A 15518-nucleotide genomic window follows, 5' to 3' on the forward strand; every position below is an offset into this window, starting at 1 on the left:
ATTTATTTTTTTATTGAAACAGACACATTTCATTTATGTAGTGTGGCTATCTAGTTTTTTTGTGAGCGACTTGGAATATAATCACTGTCTCTAACATTTTGATGTTGAAAGGAAATTTATTGAGTCAGGCATCGTAGTAAGTACTTTTGCATATTTGAATCTACTCCATCTTAACCAGAGCTATGTAAGGTTGTTTTCTTCTCTTTTTAATTAATTAATTTATTTATTTATTTTTGGCTGTGTTAGGTCTTTGTTGCTGTGCGCAGGCTTTCTCTAGTTGGGGCGAGCAGGGACTACTCTTTGTTGCAGTGCCCGGGCTTCTCATTGTGGTGGCTTCTCTTGTTGCGGAGCACGGGCCCTAGGCACGCAGGCTTCAGTAGTTGTGGCATGCAGGCTCAGTAGTTGTGGCTTGCGGGCTCTAGAGCGCAGGCTCAGTAGTTGTAGCGCATGGGCTTAGTTGCTCTGTGGCATGTGGGATCTTCCCGGACCAGGAATTGAACCCATGTCACCTGCATTGGCAGGCAGATTCTTAACCACTGCGCCACCAGGGAAGTCCCAAGGTTGGTTTTTGTATTATCATTTTATGGAAAAAGAAATTACGATCAGGGAGGTTAACTGGCTTGCCAAGGTCACACAGATAATAAAGTTATCAGGAAGATCTGTATAACTATAAAGCCCATGCTTTCCTGGCTATATGAACTGACTTATGAATAAATATTTTGAGACCAAGAGAAGGACTTCCTAATTAAATTCTATTCTGGATTATTTGGAATCAACCTTCTGCTGAAACCAATAATAAAAGCTGGACGGATGAGTCAATAACAGAACTAAAACTTTTGTTCACCAGATTGATCCTCAGTTTGCATTGATAAAATCAAATGTAGTAGTTTTAGCATTGGTGTAGTTGCAGCCTGTGTTTAACCAGATACCAGAAATGCCAGTCTGCTCTAAGTTTAATCATCAGTGAAAACCAAAAGTGAAAACCTGATAATGTGGAAGGTCAAAGGCTGGGACCAAAGCTGGTAGGCAGGTATCTGAGCGACTCTCCTACAACCACAGAGAGTGGAGCAGAGCCCCTGTTAAATACCACACACTGATGACCCTGAGTACTGGGGGCTGGGAAACTTGTCAAAAACTATGAAGCCCCTCCCGCTGAATTGCATCATTTCTACAAAGGGGTGTGTTTGATAGACCACTAACCACGTGATGGCTCTCATCTCACAATGTTAAAAGTGCTACCTGTCCGTGTTCCCGTGGACAGGGAAATGCCTTTCTATCTGCATGCAGTCTAAATTTCACGAGTTTAAAAAGCAAAATCATAGATGAAATCAGCAAGAAAAATTCCTTTTTTTTTTGGCTGGGGCTGTGTGATACATGATATTAAATAATCAAATTGATTGGAGTTTCCATGTTTAGTCAGTCGTTTCTGCATTACGCACTCCCAGGTACAGGCAGAATGGATTTGATTAGAGAAAACAGCTTACAAAGATTCATCTCTTATTTAGGCCTCCCGTATCCAGGAACATTTCTGAATGGCCAAACGAAAACTTCATTTACACACTTATATATAATTTTCTTTCATCTTGGGAATTCAAAGAGCTTTATAATGTTGCTTTTTGAGTTGATTAAACCTCACAACTTCACTAAACACTGTGTTATGATATTATGGATGAACCAGAGGAAGAGGCAAGATTTCAGCTTCTTATGTGCATATTCTTTTTGTTTGAAATTAGTTAATAAGAAGAGTGATGCCACAGATGAAAGTTTCATTTTTTAAATAAAATGTTTATTTTGGAATAATTTTAGATTTACAGAAGAGTTGCAGAGCTAATACTGAATTTCCATATCCTTTGTTCAGATTCTCCTGTAGTTAACACCTTATAGAACTGTGGCACACTTGCCAAAAGTAAGAAATTAGCATTGGTATATTACTATTAACTAACCTACAGAATTTATTGGGATTTCACCAGCTTTTCCTTTAATGTCCTTTTTGCGTTCCTGGCTCTAATCCAGGACACCACGTTGCATTTAGTTGTCACATCTTCTCAGTCTCTTCTGGACTGTGACATTTTCTCCGCCTCTCCTTGTTTTCATGACCTTGACAGTTTTGAAGAATACTAGTCCGGCATTTTGAAAAGGATCCCTCACATTTTATTTTCATGGTCAGAATAGCCATGGGGTTATGGACTTTGGGGATGGACACCACAGACGTGATGTGTCCTTCTTATCACATTACGTCAGGGGACCTGTGATATCACTGTGATGACTTATCACTGGTGAGGTTGACCTTGATCACTTGGTTAAGGTAGGATGTCACAGGTTTCACTACTGTAAAATTACCGTTTTACCCCTTTCCCCACTATATTCTTTATAAGGGAGTCAGTAAGTCCTAAATCCAGCCCACACTCAAGACAGGAGGGAAGATCAAACAGTGGGAGGGAGAGTATCTACATATATTCCTTCATAAGGAAGATCTGTCCCTTCTCCCCCATTTATTTATTTATTTATTTATCTACTCAACCATTATTTATATCAGGATAGATTTGTTTATATTTATTTTATTCTTTGGGTTATAATCCAACATCACATTATTTATTGCTCAAATTGTTCTATATTTGACTATTGAGAGCTCTTTCAGATTGGCTCCTATATAAAGGCTTGTCCTTAAATTATTCTTTAAAAATGTATATTTTTAAATCAGTCATACATTCCACCAGTATTTTGGAGGTTTTTACAGTGTGAAAGATACTATGCCAAGAAAATGTTAACCTATATTTATTGAGCTCCTATTATTTGCCCGGTGCTTATAGACATTACCATGTTTAATTTTTAAAGCATTTCTAGAAGGTTCGGTTACTCCCCGTAAGAGATGAGATAACTGAAGTTCACAGACTCTAACCTAGGTTCCCCAAATTAGTAAGTAGCAGAGAATTGCAGAAGTGTTATATTCTTTGTAGATGATAACTAGCATTTCTGACCAGAGTCAGTATTTTCCCAAAGATTTAAGGATATGATAATTGCCAGCAAATATAGTGGGAAAGCAAATCTTGACATCAAACAAATCTAGGTCTTTTTAGTTTCCAGGAATTTCCAATCCTCCACCCACCCCTAACACACACACACACACACACACACACACAGATACACTCACAAATGATTCCTGGTATACGTTCCTAGCACCCAGTTATATTAACCACACACACACAAAAAATAGGTGATGCATATCTGTTTGGTTTATGGTTCAGTAAATTTCTGTTAAACTTGTAGGGATTTTTGTCTTATGCTCTGCTTTTTGTTTGTACCCCTATTTTTAACTGTTTTAGCTGCTGGTTTTCAAATACAGTTTACTGGAAGTTACCACGATTTGTCAGCATCCTCTTCTCTGTTTCTAAGAATAGTCTTTGCTCATGCTAGACATAGAACAGTAATGCATAACTCATGGGTTTCTTGAGTGGAAGTAGGTAGTAATCAATTTGCTGTCTTCATTTAACACAGCCATCCCTACTATACACACACACAGACACACAGACACACACACACACACGATTGCAGTTGAATCTACTTTTTGGTAACAGCAGATGGCAGAGTTATGGAGGGAAGATCAAACTCTAGAAGTAAGAATTGATGGTTAAAAAGCATTATGCATAAATGAGGGATGATACATTAATGTTTTCTTTGTTCAGGAATTTGTGAGAAAACAGTGGTTCATGTTAAAGAACTTTCAGTTAGCTGTAAATAAAGAAGAAGCTCTTACAAAACAAAGAAACTGGAGTGTAAAGCCCTTATGGGAAAAAGATAAAACAGCCTTGATGAGGTGTCATTAAGAACATCATTTTCTTTTAAGGATTGCCAAACTCAAATAGATATATATCACCAGCCATTATGTGCCAGACCTTTTTTGGGACCTTGTAAATAAGATGGAGAATAATCTTTTCTCTTAATAAGGCATGAAAGTATTTAGCGGAATCACAAACATACAGAAAATGGACACACACACACACAATTTTAACCTGATTCTGAATATCTGAATATATGTCTCAATCAGCATAAGCTCATGGTAATATTCAGTAATTATAATGAAAGTAAGTAAAATAAGAAGAGCACTTTTAATATTTTAATTTCAAAGCACACTAGGGATTCAAGTATCCATTGACATTTCGTCTCTGGAAACTGGGTGGGTATTGGGGTTTCTGTGTGGGGTGGGGACCACATAATGGAGAATTGATACCTAACTACCAACTCTGCTTTCCAGCTGAAAGAGAAATACGCATTGACACACTTGTGGCTGGAGTGAACGTCACCATGGAGAGAAAGTGTAACATTAGCAACTGGCTTATGTGTTAAAAAAATTTTTTTTAAGGCTCATGACCCTTCGCTGGTATGTTTTATGGGTTTGTGGGGGATTTTCATCACTTATATACCTTATGTTACCTGAAACTGGATGTTTCAGGTAACATCCAGTTACCTGAAAATGGGGAATTCTTCAAGTTGACTCCATGGAAACCCTTTTCATTCTCTAATTTTAGAATTTAAAATTCATTTTTATGCTATTCCTATTCCATTTTTTAAATTGTGTAACACACTATGGTTTTTTATTTTAAATTAAAAAATTAGAAAAAGAGTTTCTGGACTATACTGGTTTGCAATAAATAGGGAAGGTAGACAGGTACATAATAAAATACAATATAACATGGAAAAATTATGCAAACTATTTGTTAGAAGTGTAAAAGAGAAAGACCCTAGAGGATGCCCTTACAAAAAGAAGAAGTATTTGGGATTCCATCCTGTAGACCAAATTTCTATGCTTCCAGAATTCCTATTTAGGTCCTAGGTAGAACCCATAAATGGTTCAATCATTTACTGATTACTTGGGATAGAACATTTCTTCAGGAGAGAAAACTGACATAATTATCTGATTTAGTTCAGACTGTAATCTCCTGGATTTCTTCCAGAAACAGAGTTAGATGGCATATTTGCAGACATGCTTATTCTTGCTGCCTTGTTTCCTATTTACCTTTCTAAGCTAAAAGTATATCCAATTAAGTTATGTTACACCATCGAATCATTGGCATTTAGGTCTTGGATGGTGTGTAGTTTGTTTTAACAACCAGTGTTAGAGACCAGACCATTATACAGGGCCAGCACAGACATGCTTCTCATTAGCCCATCTATTTTAGAGAGAAACACACTGGATGCTGAGCGAACTGAATTTCCACTCACTGGTTTGCAGCAAAATCAGCCTGAAAATGGCCGCGGGGGGACCTCACTTCAGATTTTATTAAAGTTCATCAACTGCATATTACGCAGATACATAAAAATAGGTTAGCAATCATAAAAGAATGACATGTTTATTAGCTCGAAGAATAATTGCATAGGACTCAAAAAAATGAAACATCGCTAAAACTTGATAAAGTTGAGGAGAACTCCTCCTTCTATCAAGCACAGCACAAATAGATTTTGGGGAGAATGCCACATTATATCTATTAGCTGAGCTATTATCATATAAGGTTTTGTCTCATTTAAGGAAATGAGAGTCAAAATTAAATCCAGAAAAATGATTATAATTATAGAACCTTTTGTCCTTTGTGGCTAAAAACCACTTGACATGTGTTAATGTCTTGTGGAAAATGTGCAAGTATTTATGGACAACAGTTCAGTCCAATAGGAAGAAACCCCAAAGGGCCAACACCTTCATGTCTGTGTGTAGGCATTATGGGCAGAATCGTTATGGACAGAATTGTATCCTCCCCCAAAATTCATAGTTTGAACCCCTAGTACCTCAGAATGTGACAGTATTTGGAGATAAGGTCTTTACAGAGATAATTAAATTTAAATTAAGCCATTAGGGTGGGCCCTGAGCAATATAACTCGCCCTAATCCAATCAGAACAGGAGATTTGGACACAGACACATACAGGGAAGATGATGTAAAGACACAGGGAAAAGACCATCTACAAGCCAAGGAAAGAGGCAGGCCCTGGGCAGGTCCTTCTCTCACAACCCTTGGAAGAAACCAACCCATTTGACATCTTGATCTTGGACTTCTAGCCTCCAGAACTGTGAGACAATAAATTTCTGTTGCTTAAGCCCCACAGTCTGTGCTACTTTTTTCTTTGCAGACCTAGCTAATGAAAACAGTAGGAATAACTGAAAATTAACTATCTACCTGCCAATCAATCACTTGCTCCGTGTGTCTTGAAAGCAAGTTCAGGTCCTGCCCACTGCTAACATTTGCAGGGCCAGAGGACAGAGAACAAATGGAAACCAACGGATCACTTAAGAAAGGGAAAATACTAATTGATTAAATCATTCTCTCATATAGCATGAATGAAATAGATTATTGCAAAATAAAATATTGTCAGTAATATAAATATTTAGCATTTATGAATCAATAACTGTTCAATACAGATGTTTTATCCTTTTGCATTGACATAGTTTTACAATAGTAATAATTTTAAAATGTTTCAGCTATGCTTTTTTTTTTAGCATCTTCATTGGAGTATAATTGCTTTCAATGGTGTGTTACTTTCTGCTTTATAACAAAATGAATCAGCTATACATATATATATATATATATATATATATATATATATCTCCCCATATCTCCTCCCTCTTGCATCTCCCTCCCACCCTCCCTATCCCACCCCTCTAGGTGGTCACAAAGCACTGAGCTGATCTCCCTGTGCTATGTGGCTGCTTCCCACTAGCTATCTATTTTACATTTGGTAGTGTATATATGTCCATGCCACTCTCTCACTTTGTCCCAGCTTACCCTTCCCTCTACCCGTGTCCTCAAGTCCATTCTCTATATCTGCGTCTTTATTCCTGTTCTGCCCCTAGGTTCTTCAGAACCACTTTTTTTTTTTTTTAGATTCCATATAGATGTGTTAGCATACAGTATTTGTTTTTCTCTTTGTGACTTACTTCACTCTGTATGACAGTCTCTAGGTCCATCCACCTCACTACAAATAGCTCAATTTTGTTTCTTTTTATGACTGAGTAATATTCCATTGTGTATATGTGCCACATCTTCTTTATCCATTCATCTATCAATGGACACTTAGGTTGCTTCCATGTCCTGGCTACTGTAAACAGAGCAGCAATGAGCATTGTACATGACTCTTTCTGAATTATAGTTTTCTCAGGGTATATGCCGAATAGTGGGATTCCTGGGTCGTATGGTCGTTCTATTTTTAGTTTTTTAAGGAACCTCCATACTATTCTCCATAGCGGCTGTATCGATTTACATTGCCACCAACAGCACAAGAGGGTTCCCTTTTCTCTACACCCTTTCCAGCATTTATTGTTTGTAGATTTTTTGATGATGGCCATTCTGACTGTTGTGAGGTGATACCTCATTGTAGTTTTGATTTGCATTTCTCTAATGATTAGTGATGTTGAGCATCCTTTCATGTTTTTGTTGGCAATCTGTATATCTTCTTTGGAGAAATGTCTATTTAGGTCTACTGCCCATTTTTGGATTGGGTTGTTTGTTTTTTTGATATTGAACTGCATGAGCTGCTTGTAAATTTTGGAGATTAATCCTTTGTCAGTTGCTTCATTTGCAAATATTTTCTCCTATTCTGAGGGTTGTCTTTTGGTCTTGTTTATGGTTTCCTTTGCTTTGAAAAAGCTTTAAAATTTCATTAGGTCCCATTTGTTTATTTTTGTTTTTATTTCCATTTCTCTAGGAGGTGGGTCAAAAAGGATCTTGCTGTGATTTATGTCATAGAGTGTTCTGCCTATTTTTCCTATATGAGTTTGATAGTGTCTGGCCTTACATTTAGGTCTTTAATCCATTTTGAGTTTATTTTTGTGTATGGTGTTAAGAAGTGTTCTAATTTCATTCTTTTACATGTAGCTGTCCAGTTTTCCCAGTACCACTTATTAAAGAGGCTGTCTTTTCTCCATTGTATATTCTTGCCTCCTTTATCAAATATAAGGTGACCATATGTGTGTGGGTTTATCTCTGGGCTTTCTCTCGTTCCATTGATCTATATTTCTCTTTTTGTGCCAGTACCATACTGTCTTGATTAGTGTAGCTTTGTAGTATAGTCTGAAGTCAGGGAGTCTGATTCCTCCAGCTCCGTTTTTCTTTCTCAAAATTCCTTTGGCCATTCGGGGGTCTTTTGTGTAATATCACTGATGAACATAGATGAAAAAATCTTCAACAAAATACTAGAAAACAGAAACCAACAGCACATTAAAAGGATCGTACACCATGATCAAGTGGGATTTATCCCAGAGATTCAAGGATTCTTCAATATACGCAAACCAATCAATGTGATAAACCATATTAACAAATTGAAAGTGAAAAACCATATGATCATCTCAATAGATGCAGAGAAAGCTTTTGACAAAATTCAACACCCATTTATGATAAAACCCTCCAGAAAGTAGGCATAGAGGGAACTTACCTCAACCTAATAAGGGCCATATATGACAAACCCACAGCCAAAATCGTTCTCAGTGGTGAAAAACTGAAACTATTTCCACTAAGATCAGGAATAAGACAAGATTGTCCACTCTCACCACTATTATTCAACATAGTTTTGGAAGTTTTAGCCACAGCAATCAGAGAAGAAAAAGAAATAACAGGAATCCAAATCGGAAAAGAAGAAGTAAAGCTGTCACTGTTTGCAGATGACATGATACTATACATAGAGAATCCTAAAGATGCTACCAGAAAACTAGTAGAGCTAATCAATGAATTTGGTAAAGTAGCAGGATACAAAATTAATGCACAGAAATCTCTTGCATTCCTTTACACTAATGATGAAAAATCTGAAAGAATGATTAAGGAAACACTCCCATTTACCACTGCAAAAACAAAAAGAATAAAATACCTAGGAATAAACCTACCTATGGAGAGAAAAGACCTGTATGCAGAAAACTATAAGACACTGATGAAAGAAATTAACGATGATACAAACAGACGGAGAGATATACCATGTATTTGGATTGGAAGAATCAATGTTGTGAAAATGACTCTACTATCCAAAGCAATCTACAGATTCAGTGCAATCCCTATCAACTACAGATGGTGCTTTTCACAGAACTAAATCAGCTATGGTTTTAATATGACTGAAAGTAGCCAAAATGTCAGACAGATACATTTAATTATTATTGTACAGATATGGATGTTCCATTGATGAGCTGGCAAAGTCTGGGATAATAAAAGATACGTACATAATTTGTAAATTATTAGATATTTATTAGATGAAATTTATTTTTGTCTTTATTTCAGCACAACCACTAATTACTTAACTATAATCAGGATTTTTTTCTGATTTATTTTCTATTGTAATTAATTTTAAAGTGCACATAATTTGAATATATCTTCATCAGAATATAAATTAAACAAATTGTAATTATTTTCAAAGTGTATATAATTTGATTACATTATCTTCAGAAATATAAATTGAATAGGATGTAAAACATTAGCATTATTTTTCATGGAGTTTTTTTCTCTAAAATATCATCTAATAAAGTTAAAATGTAGACTTCAAGTTAAAATTATTAGAAATAAAAAATCTGAATCTAAATTATTTAAATAAAGCTAACATTTAAAAATTTAATTAATTAAATATTGTAAAAGATAAAACTATTCACAGTTATCATGTTTAGTATTCACCTAGTTGACAACGTAAAGAGTATTATACTTCACTGTGTGTCAGATTTTGACATAGATAGGTAGATAGATAATAGTTGTAAATAGGTATACAAGTTTAAGAGTAATATTAATAGTTAAATCTTACAGAATGTTTCTCAGCTGCTAAGTAAACCTGTGGTGAATACTGTACTGATTCATACACCTTTTGGATCACAAATTGGATCCACAAATTAGAGCAGGAAGAGAAGTAAATGGATACTCAGCACTATGGGAAACAATACTTATGCAACAATCTGTTTCATTCATGCTATTTGAGAGGAAATATTTGTCAAGTGAATTAGTTTTCTTTCTTTCTTAAGTGTTTCTACCACATGTACTCTTCCTGTACCCAGAAGCACTGCTACCAAGGCACTTATTCATGGCTTTCACGTATAGATGCCTTTTGTTCTAAGGACACATAGGATAAATGAGGAGAAGCACTTCCTGGGGCCTGATTTGTGTTAAAGGAGATGTTTAGGCTTACAGGTTGGACTGTGATGGTGCTGACAGCCAGACTTCAAGTTACAGTGACACTCCTCTATTGTTTAATAAACGTATTTTTGCATGTGTCTGTGGTATGTGTGGCCATATTTTTAAATTTGTTATATGTGAGGCCCTCCGAAGAGTGAGAACCAGGGTAGGGACCTCCCTTTCCTGCCCACGTCTGAGAGCCTATTGTGGGTTGAATAGTGACCCCAGCCCCCAATATTCCAGTCCACCCCAAATCTCACTGTGACATTATTTGGAAATAGAGTATTTGCAAATGTAATTAAAGGATCTTGAGACGAAATCATCCTGGATTTAGGATAGGCCCTGAATCCAGTGAGTGGTATGCTTTTAAGGAGGGTAGAGGACACGGACATACCTACACAGGGAGGAAGGCCTTGTGAAGATGGAGACAGGGATTGGAGTTATGTTGCCAAAAGCCAAGGAGTGCCTGGGGCTACCACAGACTGGAAGAGGCAAGAAAGGATTCTTCTCTAGAGCCTTCAGGAGGAGCTTGGTCCTGCTGGCACCTTGATTTTGGACTTCTAGCCTCCAGAACTGCGAGAGAATACATTTCTGTAGTTCTTAGGCACCTAGTTGTGGTAGGGTGCTACAGTAGTCCCAGAAAACGAATGTAGGGTGGTCCTGGTTATGATGGATAGACTCTGGACATTGACTCTTGTCTTTCTATAACCAGTAAGAATAACCCAAGAAATGTTTTCTCTCCATGCACTCTAGTAGTTATTATGTCAGCATGATGGAATCCCATTATAGCTTCATTTGGCTTAATCAGATTCAACTTTTCAAAAGTGAAGAGGAAAATGATAATTTCAACAATATTGGCAAGTGATATGTTTACCACTCCCTGAGCATATATCTCATTCAGTGTTAGCTTTGGATTTGAAATATGAATCTGTGGCTATCAGTCTAGTTTCCCCATGCTTCTCATAATATCAGCACCTACCCACCTATCTATCTATGTATCTATGTATTTATCTATCTATCTGTCTATCTTTATTTCTATCTAATAAAGCATGGTTCCTAAACAAAAACACATTCATGCAACTGTGCTCAACCAAAGAGACAGTGATCTGTTCCAATACTGGGGGAACAACCCAGCTGCACCGTGTTTAGTCACTACTCTGTGATCTCAGAACAGACTATTCTAACTATGTCGTCCATGAACTGAATATTATGTTCTGGACCCACTCTGTGAACATTCAAACACTTATTTCCAAGCTGACTAAAGTGATACAATCCAGAGATCCAGGGCATTCTTGACTCTGCCATTGAATCTGGTCATGTTGATTACAGGTTATTTCTGTATTCTCACTATAGTGTGAGAACAAATGAAGTAGGTAGGTGTGGTTCTCAAAAGTTTCTTTAAACTATTCTTAGGCTACAGTGTTTACAGGGAAAAAATTATGAGGAAAAAGAAAATACACTCATAAATGTTTGAAAAATCTTGCACCGTATAAAACTTTATAAAACTGCCTTGTAACATGCAGCTTGTTTTAACTACATTTCATTTTGGAAGTGGGAGAGGAAATGCTCTTTGAAGAAATGTTTATGATGGACTGATGAAGGGAACTGGCATGATTGCAGTTTTTGAGCAGTTCTTTGCATCTTCAGGGCAGTAAACACACTTTGAGGAGTTAGTAAGTGTGGATATGGGGACCACAAGATGGAGGAGAAGGAAACCCTTCTTCATGTTTGTAGGCAGAATCATCAGTATCTTCAATAGGTCCTTTAAAATATTTGATATTAAAATAGTATATTATTTTCTTAATCTCTGAAATGTAAGTGATATTGGACTTTAAGATAACAGGATTTGAAATCCAAGAAATCTAAGCTTGAATATGTTCCAAAGCCTATTGGGTGATCGATGTTGGGAAACCTATTTAATATCTTGGGGTCTCAGTTTCATCACATAAAAATGGGCAAAATAACAATTGCTCATGGAATTCTCATAAAGATTAATAAGATAGCTTCTATAAAGTGACTAGTACAGTGCCTAAGGTAGAATAGGCACTGATAAAATGGAATCTACTATCCTTTATCTTATTTCACAGAAATTTGTATATGTATATTTATATAGTTGTATAATATAAATCATTTTAATTAATTTTTTTTTTGGTACACGGGCCTCTCACTGTTGTGGCCTCTCCCATTGTGGAGCACAGGACGCACAGGCTCAGTTGCCATGGCTCACGGGCCCAGCCGCTCCGCGGCATGTGGGATCTACCCGGACCGGGGCATGAACCTGCGTCCCCTGCATCAGCAGGCGGACTCTCAACCGCTGCGCCACCAGGGAAGCCCGATTTTAATTAAAATTTTTTAAATGAGCGCTATCCATCAATAACAGGAATGTTTTGAAATGGTTCTCTGCCTGGAATGATTTTGGTTGCTGGTGATAGCTGCTTTTACTTTCAGACAATTTTGTTACATTTACAATATTTGGGGGACACAGAGGAAAACCTCTGTCAGAGTCACTCACTCCCTGTCACCAGTACTTTATTCTCTCTCCTGAATGCCTAAGATGTTAAGTCCATGGGAAACATAACCAAAGAGGAGAGGCAACAGTGGGAGCCACTGCTGGCTCTGCCACTCCCTGCTCTTCCTCTTTAAAGCAATTGATGTAAGTTCACCATAGTAGAGAGCTTAAATATTATGCTATCTCAAGAGAGGCAAAGTGGAGTGTATGTGCAGTAAGACCAATTATATGGTAGATTCTAATCTGTGTTTTTCATTTTTCATTAACGATCACCACCACTTGCTAATCATCCCTGCCATCTTGGAGAGGACAGGACGAGTTTTACAGGCTGTGCTGGGAGAACGAACAGTCTCACAGTGCTCTCTCTTGCAAGGAAAAGCACAGGAGACAACCACAGTGTTTAGAAGGCTTACAGCAAATTATTTTCCACTTAGTAGTCCTAATATTTAGGGTTCAGAAAACCAATTAATACAGTTTACTGGTAAAGAAAGGGAATTAGGTTGGATTAGGATACAAATTCAATGCAATTTTCTCTCTTCTGCTGGTGGTGAGAAAAATTTTTTAAAGAAGAAAGATAAAAGCTTACACTGTGGCCACTGATGTACCCACAGACCACCCACATATTACATCAATTTTCTGTTTTTCTGAGGTCTTAATTCTAATAAAGATCTGATGAATATTATGAGATGTTTAATATTCTGTTGTTTTTCTTTGGAAGTCAAATTAGGATCTGTTAATATTTTTAGTTTTTTTTTTTTTCTTTTTACTTAAGTAAACCATTTTGGTCTTGGAATGTTTCTGAGAACTATGTCTTTCAAGGACTTTAGATCACCCCTTACGTCGATCTCCTTTATATTACTAACATCACATTTCACAAAAAGCAGGAATTGCTAAGAATATGAAAACTAAAAGGCAGATCATTTTATCTTTCTTGATTTTAAAAATCAAGCGACTGAAAAATAGGCATACTTTTTCACGACCCAGTTTGAAGGCTGTGACATGGACTAGGGCCCATTTGTACATGGTGGACCTGAAATTCCAACAGGTCATTCCTACCTTTTGCTGCCTCTGAAAACACATGCACAAACATGTCACAGAGGCAAAGCAGAGAGCAAAGACGAGAGGACAGCCATCGGACTTGTTGGCTCAGGGATGTCTCCAACAATGTACGTGCTCTTGCTCTGTTATAAAATGATATCTTTTTTCCTTCAGTAATGTGACTTAGCATTTATATAGCATAGACTATGTGATAAAATATTGCCAGTTTCCAGCTCGTTTCTCTTAAGTGATTTAATCATTTCACGCACCCAGAACAGAAAAAACATACACTGCAGGGCAACAGGTGCTTAAAAGTGCCTTGAGGGAAATGCATCCATCATGTCATTCTATGTTTTATACGCATAATTTATTTATTTTTCCTTCCTGGTCCTGAGGTAGGGAAAGCACCTGCAACCCACAGCAATGCTTTTTGTGGGACGCTTCCAGATTCTAGGCAGTTTTCATCAAAGCATCAAATCTTTGGGGCTGTGATCTTTATATACTTCATATACAGCACAGTCTTCAGCTAATATAAAAATAAAGCAGTAGAGCTACAGAAATTCATTTTCTTCACCACGTCTCCCACATCTAAACACCCATTTAAAAATAATATCCCTATGTCCTGGAGTGTACCTTTCCTTTTACTCCCCACTTATAACTTTCTGTCTCCCTAGTACCAGGTTGGAACACCACATACTACATAGTTTCTCAAGGCATCATAATTACAGAAAGACCTGTGCTATATAGCTTTATGCAGGTTTTCCTTATGATGGAAATTCAATGTGCGAACAACCCTTAAAATTTCTCATTTCCTTCACCAAATATAATGTTTTTTTTATTTTACACAGGGGGCTGCAGCACAAAGAAGGTAAGACCATTCTGAATGGATTATAAAATAATTCTCTATGGCGACTAAACTCCCTACGATTCTTCCCTTCCTCATACTAAGAGTTCCTGTGTGTGAACACTTAGAAAAATATGCTTTAGTATAAAGATGGTCTTTGGCTTTAGTTTCGGAGCTGATGTGAATATAACTTGTTTTTCAAGAGGCAAATTTGATAAGGGGAATCATGGAACCAAAAATTGTTGAGTGCTGGTGATATGGACCACCAGCAGTGGGCTGGATGGGTAGATCTCCTTGTGTGTTTCCATTTTCTTTTCCACGTATGTACATCTACTTATTCTATTTTATTACTAGTTAGGAAATGTCAGTAAGCAAGTGTTTAGCAAAGGTGAGTGCATATCCTTCCCAGCGTAGCTTGGCTCTAAACGATATTCTTATTAGATCTCCAGTGCACTGGGCCATGGAGTAGGCCGCTGAAAGAGCACAGGGGAAGTGGTCAATAGTCTTAAGAAGCAGTCAGTGATTGTATCAATCAGGGTTTTGTTTTCAACTGCTGGTGTCAGAAAGCCTAACTCAAGTTAGCATGAGGAAATAAGAGGGGATTATTTGTTCTTATAACCAAATTCAGTTCAGTATATGCATGGAGCTGGCCTTAGGAATGATGGAGACAGTGGAGGCCATCACTTTTGAGAATCCCTGCCTCTCTGTGTGGGTTAGATTTATTTTTTACTGATGCAGATGCATTTTCTCCATGTGTGGTAGGAACTCCAGACTTGCATTCCTTCAGCTCCATAATCAGAGAAGAAAGTAGTTCTTTCTCTCCCACTTCTAGATAACAAATTCTCTGATGCTAGAAGTTTCTTGAACCAATTACTCACACCTCCTATATTCCTGGGTTCTAGCTGCAAGAGAAAAAATAGGACAATTGGGATCAGCACATAAAGTCAACCACCCCAAAACAATAGATTTATTATAGAATAGGTTTATTCCTTCTTCAACCTTAAG

Source organism: Monodon monoceros, unplaced genomic scaffold, assembly GCF_005190385.1.
Source record: "Monodon monoceros isolate NGI ecotype Baffin Bay Population unplaced genomic scaffold, NGI_Narwhal_1 Super_Scaffold_6, whole genome shotgun sequence".
NCBI classification, from domain to species: domain Eukaryota; kingdom Metazoa; phylum Chordata; class Mammalia; order Artiodactyla; family Monodontidae; genus Monodon; species Monodon monoceros.